Genomic DNA, 9,853 nt, shown 5'->3' on the forward strand with positions numbered 1-9,853 from the left:
ATTTTGTGATTTGGGTCATGTTTATCATATACTATCCTGATAATTCAGCAAATACTGGTGTATGAAGATAGAAGGTAGCACTCATTTCTCTCAACGCAGCAAAGAAATAAAAAGCTTTTCATCTTAAGTATACCTAAAAGCCTGAAGAGGTTTCAAATCTTTTTATTACAAAATGATTATAATGAAATAATGGTGAAACCTAATGAGAAACAGAGGAGAATAATTTTGTACAGCTGAAGTTATATACATATTCAGTGCCCCAACTTAATCTTTCTAACATGGAAGTGTTTGCCTTATGAAGATTCTTTAGCATTGAAAGCTTCAAGGTTTGCAAAAAGAAGAAGAATGCAGAGGGCAAGGAGGAGGAGGAGGAGACCAGAGCAACCTTGCTAGAGACAAGAGCAAAATGCAGTTCATATGGGTGCTTGTGAATGTGTATGGAATTTCATACGGCAGGTCGTTGCGGCTCTTAATTTATCCAAAGAGATGTTTGCTTCACGGATGCACCAGAATCCTGGTAACAGAACTGTAAGAAAGGAGGAGGAGAAAATAGTTTAGCAGAAAGAAAACACTGCAGATCTTAAAAAAAACAAAACTGCACATTGAGATCAAAGGCATATGCCTCACAGTGACCCTTTCGAGAAGGCGAAACTGTAGTAGGACTAGTCTTCCTTTCTTGTTTTAGTTAATCTTACTTCTCTCATGGGACATGGGTGGCGTTGTGGGTTAAACCACAGAGCCTAGGACTTGCTGATCAGAAGGTCGACGGTTCGAATCCCTGCTCCTGCCAACCTAGCAGTTCGAAAGCACGCCAAAGTGCAAGTAGATAAATAGGTACTGCTCCAGCGGGAAGGTAAATGGCATTTCCGTGCGCTGCTCTGTTTCGCCAGAAGCGGCTTAGTCCTGCTGGCCACATGACCCGGAAGCTGTACACCGGCTCCCTCGGCCAATAAAGCAAGATGAACGCTGCAACCCCAGAGTCGGCCACGACTGGACCTAATGGTCAGGGGTCCCTTTACCTTTACTTCTCTCATAGCATTTTAGGTTCCTTCTAAGAAGGTTCACTTAACATGGAATTTACCACCACAGGATGCAACATGACCATTTCAATGCCTGTAAAAAGCAGCAGGTTAACAAAAGGGCATCTCCAGTTGACCTGTTTGCTAAAGCGTTCATCCCAATATGTTTGCACAAAGCTTATGCAGAGGTTAGATTATATCCAGTCTTTATTGACCATTTGCTCCAATTTCTATGTGGGAAGAATAAAAGGCAACAAGTATTCTTCCTGCATCTGTCCTTATTTGCTTGCACAGTGGTCAGACATCTTATTAATCATTTATTCTTCCTACACTTTCCAGTACATTTCGCTGTCACTTTCCTAACCAGAAAACATCCATTTCTTTCCTTCTTTTTAAGCGGGATTGTCGAGGTAGGGCGACTAAGTGCTTTAATTACACAAACCTAACTTTCTCAATGTCTGCTTGAATTCCTTCTACACAATGCCGACAGTCTAGAGGCAGCCAAATTTGTGGAGAAAGGTATATTTATGACCCATGGCATCTAAATGGAACTTCCATGTACAAGTCAAATGTACCTGTGAACAGCTGCTGCTGAGGCAAATGCCATGGAGGGCGGGGGAAGGCTGTTGCTTTCACAGTAGGAAATAGGAGATCGTGGAAAAGGAGGAGGTGCCCACAAGTATGGTTATGGAAACTCCCAGTTTTAAAACAAGACATCCAAATGAAAGACGTGTCCAGCTTCCTAGCTGACCTATGGGTCACAACACATAACTGTCATAGATTCATATATTTGTAGAGTTGGAAGGGATCCTGAGGGTCATCTAGTCCAACCCCCTGTGCAGCTGTCCCATACGGGGACTGAACCTGCAGTTTCCTTGGCGTTTTCAGCACTATGCTCTAATCGAATGAGCTATCCAGTCATGATCCTCCCAGTTGCTTGTTTCAGTATTATTAATCATTTGCAGCTTGCCCTTTTGATTTAGTGATGCTACTTCATAAAGAATAGCCAAGTCAATTACAATTCATCCCAACCTCTCACCCCTTTCAATAATTTGACACACAACATCCAGTTCTATGGGAGATAACTTACACATCTTCTCATTATCTGCCATTTTGCAAAAAAGTTACAAAGCCCCATATTTATTCCACAAGACAGATAAGGAAGCTCATTTATTTTATTTTATTTTTTAAAAATGGATTTTAACAACGTTCCAATCTGCGTTAATTGGTTTTGCAACAGATCGGCACCGTCATTAGCACTCATTAATCTGCTCGTTCACAACGACGGAATGTTGTTTCCCATATTAACCAGGAGGTCAGATGAGATTAATGCAGGGTTACCTGTAATTAGTAAACATTTATTCAGATTGTAAAAGGTAAAAGCTTGACAACAACCCCCCCCTCCCCAGGCACTCTATGTACTAATTGGTCGTTTTATGATTACTTTGAAGAAACACTTGGATGGAAACAGAAGCCAAATTAAAATAAGACATATGAATACAGCATTTAAATGCCGCTAAGGTCAAATACTGATTTACCTGCATTAGCTCATGCAGATTTATTTATTTTTAAAGATCCTGCCAGTTTAGTAGAGCAGCAAAAGTGAAACCAGGTGATAATTACGGTATGTAGCAGGAAAATTCTCTAGAAGGACAGTTGGAGAAACTTGACATTTCCAGACAAAGATCAATACAGCAATTACTCGACAGTTGCGGAGCAATTTAAAATGCAGAAAAGTCAAAGTAGTTGTTTACAGCAGCAAAAGAAGTGTACGAAGGCATCTGAGAAATGATAAGATCTGAAGGGAATGGACTACCAGAAATAAAAGAATAAGAGTTCTGTCTTACAAAGCACAAATTTCCAATAGAAACTTGTAGATGGCTTCAGATTAGCTAAGACAGGGGTGGGGAATCTGCAGCCCTTGGCTATGCCCACTAAGCCTCCCCATTGGGTCCCACAAGGCCATTTTGCCCAAGCTACGCCCACCTGTGGGGCAGGTAATGGCGCAGCTGGACCTGAAGTGGAGAAGCAAAGCCCCATGTAGAGTGTGTGTGTGTGTGTGTGTGTGTGTGTGTGTGTGTGTGTAAAAGTGTGTGTAAGCACGCAGTGATCAACTAATTTTCAAGGCTTACAAAACATTCTGTCATGGTAACAAATATAATGAATTGATTTGACAATTGTTTCAGGTCACATCCACACCATTCATTTAAAAGCACGTGGCTTCCTTCCTACTCCAAGAATCCTGGGAACTGTCATTTACTCCTCACAAAGCTACAGTTCCCAGCACCCTTAAACTACAGTTCCCATTCTTCAAGGGGTAAGCTACAGCGCTTATAATTCTTTGAAGGAAATAATGTGCTTTAAAGAATGTGCACATGCACAACCTCAGGGGACGTAAAAACATACCTCCGGCATTTCAGAGGGGGAAAGGGTTGTTTTCTCGTGAGCCTCAGCCTCGTCTCTATTCCACACTGCTGAGGACAGGAGGGGGGGTGCCCCCCCAGCTTGTTTTTGTTTAGCTCTGCAGCAGTCTGTTCAACACAGATTTAAAAGCCAGAACTGTTTGTTCTTTTGGGTTAAATATATATTAGAAAAACAACAGCGCACAGTTGTCTGACAGTATGTCACCAACAGTTCAAAACATACTTTGGCCCTTGCAATGTGGGAGATGCAGGCTGTGGATAAAGGACACATTCATTTCCCCTCAATAGTTGGCTTCTAAGGGAGGCAATGGACCCAAAGCGGATGAGAATGGGAGTAGTTTTATTTACTTACTTACTGAATTGCTCCATTGATAGCCCACCTTTCCTGCAAGGAGCTAAAGGTGGCCTGCTCTCCATATTTCCCTCACGACAACCCCACGAGGTAGGCTTGGCTGAGACTGATGTTGTCCCAGCATTTCCCAGTGAGCATCAAGGTTGAATGGGGATTTGAATATTGCTCTCCCAAATCCTAGTCCAGCAGCCTAACAGGGGAACTTTTTTGAACCAAGGGGCCATGTCTAGGGCTGTGCAATAAATCGTCATACAGTCAAACCTCGGTTCCCGAATGCCTCCGTTATAGTACGTTTCGGCTCCCAAACGCCAAAAACCCGGAAGTAAATGCTCCGGTTTTCGAACGTTTCTTGGAAGCCGAACGTCTGAGTGCAAGAAGCTCTTCCAACCAGTCAGAAGCTGCGCCTCGGTTGTCGAACGTTTCAAAAGTTGAACAGTCTTCCGGAACGGATTACAACTGAGGTTTGGCTGTACTGTTGAATACCTTGATTACCGGTATTGAAATAACATCGTGGTAAGTGTTTCAAAAAGGCAGTATACCTGTGAACAAAAGGTGGACACTTAACAGCTTCCCAGGGGTAAGCTCAGCTGAACCCATACTTTAGTTAGGTACTTTGCAGGTACTTTGCAGGCACTGTGTCTCCAGCTTTGTTTGCTCTCTGCCTCCTCCCTCCTAACCAGCAAACTCTTTTAGTTTCACAGGTATCTTCCCACTTGTTGTTGTTGTTTAGTCGTGTCTGACTCTTCGTGACCCCATGGACCAGAGCACGCCAGGCACTCATATGCCTGTTGTCTTTGTCCATGGAGTTTTCTTGGCAGGGATACTGGAGTGGCTTGCCGGTTCCTGCTCCAGGTGGATTAAAAGGTAAAGGTAAAGGTACCCCTGCCCGTAGGGGCCAGTCTTGACAGACTCTGGGGTTGTGCGCCCATCTCACTTAAGAGGCCAGGGGCCAGCGCTGTCCGGAGACACTTCCGGGTCACGTGGCGAGCCAGAGCCGCACACGGAAACGCCGTTTACCTTCCCGCTAAATAGCGGTCCCTATTTATCTACTTGCACCCAAAGGTGCTTTCGAACTGCTAGGTTAGCAGGCGCTGGGACCGAGCAACAGGAGCGCACCCCGCCGCGGGGATTCAAACCGCCGACCTTTCGATCGGCAAGCCCTAGGCGCTGAGGCTTTTACCCACAGCGCCACCCGCGTGGATTACGTTTGGTCAAAACTCTCCACTATGACCTGTCCATCTTGGGTGGCCCTGCACGGCATAGCTCATAGCTTCTCTGAGTTATTCAAGCCCCTTCGCCAAGGCAAGGCACTGATCCATGAAGGGGATCTTCCCACTTAGAGCTCAGCTATTTATGCAGAGTCTGCTAACAATCCAGGAGGAACTCCTCACGACTGGACTTCTTTCTTTTTTGCCACCTGGGACCTTCCGCATGGAAAGCAGATGTCCTGTCCCTGAGCTATGGCCCTTTGCCCTTACCCATACTTGGGAGGCTGGGAGAAGGGAAGACTTACCAAAGGGGAAGACTCAGCCATGGCAGGCCTACAAGGGCTTCTTCAATCGGAAGGAGTCTACTTTGGACGAGATGGGCCTGCCCTTATAGAAGCCAATGCGTTCACGTCTCTTGGGCAGGGTGTGGTACAATCCCAACCTCTCTTCTATACTCCTCTTCTCCTGCTGGCTCCTCAGAGGGGTCTGGACCACTCTGGGACCTTCTGGGATTTCTTGAACAGAAGCCTCCTTGTCATCAGGTATGGCATTGGCTTCCAACATGGTGTCCCTGGGAGGAAAAGGAGCATAGTGGAAGGAAGCAAAAAACCAGCCAACCCAGAAGTGAGATTTAACCCTCAGGCTGAAAAAGGTTGTCCAGCCGTGTTTTAGCCACTTGCCTCACCTGTAAATGGAGCATGCAACTGAAATACTATATGCAAATCATTTTTTAAAAAAGGAAGTTGCCAACACAGAGCATTGCTCAAACCAAGGAAATATGACTTGCCTGTGATATAGCACCCTGTATTCCAATATGTTGTTGGACTACAACTCCCATCATCCCTGACTGGCAAAAATAGCTACGGAAGATGGTATTTGTAGTCCCAACATTTGGGGAGCCAAGAACACCAATATAACTAATGAAACAGGAGTTGGCCAAACCATGACACTACAGCCATCGGCAGGAGAGTAACTTATCGTATTGATTTATGTGCCAAGAGTCTGTCACCGCTCCCTGTTGCTTGCAAAAGATGGGAAGGAGTGAAAGCTGGGCTTTCTGAAACTTTTCACAAAACATTTACTATACCAGGCAATAATAATAATAATAATAATAATAATAATAATAATAATAATAATTTATTATTTGTACCCCGCCCATCTGGCTGGGTTTCCCCAGCCACTCTGGGCGGCTTCCAACAAAGATGAAAAATACACTAAAATGTCACATATTAAAAACTTCCCTGAACAGGGCTGCCTTCAGATGTCTTCTGAATGTCAGGTAGATGTTTATCGCTTTGACATCTGATGGGAAGGCGTTCCACAGGGCGGGCGCCACTACCGAAAAGGCCCTCTGCCTGGTTCCCTGTAACTTGGCCTCTCGCAGTGAGGGAACCGCCAGAAGGCCCTCGGAGCAGAACGATGGGGGAGGAGACGCTCCTTCAGATATACTGGACCAAGGCAAAAAAGTGAACCATCGGTGGAGCTACCATCTTGCTATATAAGAGCTAGTTCGTTTTCCTGTGAGGAGGCTCCTAAGGCATCCTCAATTCACATGAAAAACCCAATAACATTTCTGCCTCAAGAAGAGCTCTGCTGGATCAAGCCACATGCCCACCTAGTCATAGAACTGTAGAGTTGGAAGGGACCCCAAGGGTCATCTAGTCCAACCCCCTGCAAGGCAAGAATCTTTCCAGCCTCTTGTTCTCATTATGGACAACCAGATGACCTATGGGAATTCCCACAGGGAATCCCACCTGAGTGCAACCACAATCTTTCCACTATACTATACTGCTGCTAAGAGGCTAGATCAGGGGTCAACAAACTTTTTCAGCAGGGGGCCGGTCCACTGTCCCTCAGATCTTGTTGGGGGCCGGACTATATGGGGGGGAGGGAATGAACGAATTCCTATGCCACACAAATCACCCAGAGATGCATTTTAAATGAAAGGGCACATTCTACTCATGTAAAAACACGCTGATTCCCGGACTGTTTGCAAGCTGGATTTAGAAGGTGATTGGGCCGGATCCGGCCCCCGGGCCTTAGTTTGCCTACCCATGGGCTAGATTCCCAGGAGATGGTCCTAAATACACTAGCAAGCTTGCTAATGCAAAGTTCGTCTTTGTCCTGATACCACCAGGATGGAAGACTGGAAGCCCCACATACACCGTCTTGAGCTACATCTTGGGCAGAAGGCAAAATATAAAATGTAATGAATCACAACCAAGCAAAGCTGGATGTCTCTTTAACTAGAGAATGACCTTAGAACCACACAACTGCGCCACCTACTGCCAGTGAGAGGCAACACACTTTCAATGCATTTTAATTAATCCCAATATGACGGAACTCGAAACTCGTTTTGAATGAAAAAGAAACTGCTCCTGAAAAGCTTGCAGGGCACAGTCTTTTTTTCTTTCTTTCTTTTTTGCCAAGCTTTAAAACTTCCATATAAAAGAGTGTGCTCTAAACAATCATTAGATTCAGAACAGCAGAAGGAAAGTAACATGGCATCATAAAAAACACACTATCCTGATTTTGAAAACTAAAAAAACGGAGTGGGGGCTGATTCGTTTCTTGATGAGTAGTTATGTCAGTCTATTACAAGACACTCAAAAGTTTCATTGCAACTTAGAAATGAAAAACTTACTTACATATATTTGTTTATCATCTTTCAATATTTTTCCAAAGCAGAATACAATACAGTGGTACCTCGGGTTACATACGCTTCAGGTTACATACATTTCAGGTTACAGACTCCGCTAACCCAGAAATAGTGCTTCAGGTTAAGAACTTTGCTTCAGGATGAGAACAGAAATCGTGCTCCAGCAGCGCGGCAGCAGCAGCGGGAGGCCCCATTAGTTAAACTTCAGGTTAAGAACAGTTTCAGGTTAAGTATGGACCTCCAGAACGAATTAAGTACTTTACCCGAGGTACCACTGTACTGGAGGAGAAAATAAGCCTGGGGAAAATCAGCCAAAAACATGTACAACTTTAACAATATACTATACTGTATAATAATTGTAAGAAACCATAAGAAGCAAGTAATTACTAAGCAAGAAACCATAAAACCATCATATCTATTTCAGCAAGCCAACTAAGTCAGAGAGGAAGCCTGCAATGCTAACCCTGTTTACCTGGGAATAAACCCCTACTGCAAATCAGTAAAACTTAGCTTCTGACCCAGACAAGTTAGCATTGTAGCTTATATTAGATATGCACACATCTCTAAAGTGTTGAACACAAACTACCTACATAAAAATGTCCTTAGAAACTGCACTACTTAAATGAAGTTGCAAGAAAACACCCAACAACACTTGTATAAAGAGCATTTAAGTAAGTTGAACGCCCCCCCCCCCCGCTCCCTTACTAACTGGCCAGCCAATCAGATCCAGTTCTGCTTTCCTACAAATTGGAACGAAGTCAGCCAGTTTTTTCATTGGCCTGCTTGAATCCTGCCTTTCTCCACGTGGCTATGGATGCCTCTTGGCAAGAGCTGGGGGATTAAATGATTTGTAGAGCCATTAAAAGGCCAGGATGGAGCAGCTATAGTAGCTATTTTAAAGAGATTGTGGATTGAATCCTATGCTGGCCGTACTCAAGAGTAAGGTTACCAGACATCCCCGTATTCCGGAGACAGTCCCTGGATTTACAAATCAGCCCCCATACAAAATCCATTGAAGTTGAAAAGTGTCCCCCGATTCATTGAAAAAAATCTGGTAACCTTCACTCAGAGTAGACCCACTGAATTTAATGAGCATGACTACCTTGAGTTCATTAATTGCAACTGATCAAGTCTGTGCAAGACTAGCATTTGATAAAACCCAACATTGACCATTGGCCGGGGGGGGGGGTGGATTGGTTCTACCTTCCTTATTCCACTCTCCAGCTCTGAGGGGACTTTTGGGAGTGTAAACACTGTCAGCTTTGGGTGCTACTTTTTGGATGTGGAAGTTATCGGATAGCTTTACTTGACCTTTGGGTGATCTTTATGCTCACTTACAATATGGCCTACATTAAACTGCTAATTGTTGGTGGGGGGTTTTCTAGTGTTAACGCTGTAGTCATATTATTTTACTTTTTTATTATGGGTTGTCACTGTATGACTGTATCTAGACTTTTTTAAAAAAAATGTGAACGACAGATACATTTGTGGAAAATAGGGGATATAAATTGACTATGACATTATTGATTCTGTTACTGCTAGAAGTTTTACTCCTAAGTATCCACACTATTCAATTATTGATATTCTAAATGGGGGGGGGTCACCAACTGGGTGTCTGTAAAGACCTTCATTAGTGCCTCAGACCCTGAGCTTTCATTATCCTTTTTAAAGCTACCGTATTGGCCCGAATATAAGCAGCACCTGAATATAAGCCACACGTTTAAAATTCAAGGGGGGGGGGGATAAAAGACAATACCTTACACCGCCAGCAAAGTGGCGTGGCTCCCCAACCCCACCATCAAGGAAACAGCCCGGGAGTTTAGCCCTCCTAGGAAGCCACAAAGCAGAATGTGCAGGCCCTCTTCTAAGCAATTTCTGTGAAATAAGGCACCCGGCTGCTCCCACCTGTCAGTGTTTTTAGCCAATGAGTGAAGGCAGATCTGTAATTGATTCGTTTGGACACCTAGCAAAAGGAATCCCTGGGGTCCCAAAGAGCTTGTTTTCCCTTTCCAAAATGTTCTGAAACCAAAGCACAGCTTCTGATTGGCTGCATGAAGCTCCTGTAGCCAATCGGAAGCTGCAGAAGCCCCGTCGGAAGTAGAACTTTCGCAAACTGGAACACTCACTTCCAGGTTTGCAGAGTTTGGGAGCCAAAACATCCGAGTACCAAGGCGTTTGACAACCAAGGTACG

General features: G+C 44.3%; 1 long non-coding RNA gene across 1 annotated transcript; it reads right to left on the minus strand.

The window, feature by feature from the left end:
* Window positions 1-146: 146 nt before the first annotated feature.
* Window positions 147-8,333, minus strand: LOC128404080 (uncharacterized). Its single transcript, XR_008328058.1, has 3 exons — window positions 8,252-8,333; window positions 5,308-5,573; window positions 147-526 (listed from the first exon to the last, which is right to left on the minus strand). It is a non-coding gene; the product is annotated as an uncharacterized LOC128404080 (long non-coding RNA).
* Between the last annotated feature and the right edge of the window lie 1,520 nt (window positions 8,334-9,853).

The sequence above is a fragment of the Podarcis raffonei genome, chromosome 16 (assembly GCF_027172205.1).
Source record: "Podarcis raffonei isolate rPodRaf1 chromosome 16, rPodRaf1.pri, whole genome shotgun sequence".
Lineage (NCBI taxonomy): Eukaryota > Metazoa > Chordata > Lepidosauria > Squamata > Lacertidae > Podarcis > Podarcis raffonei.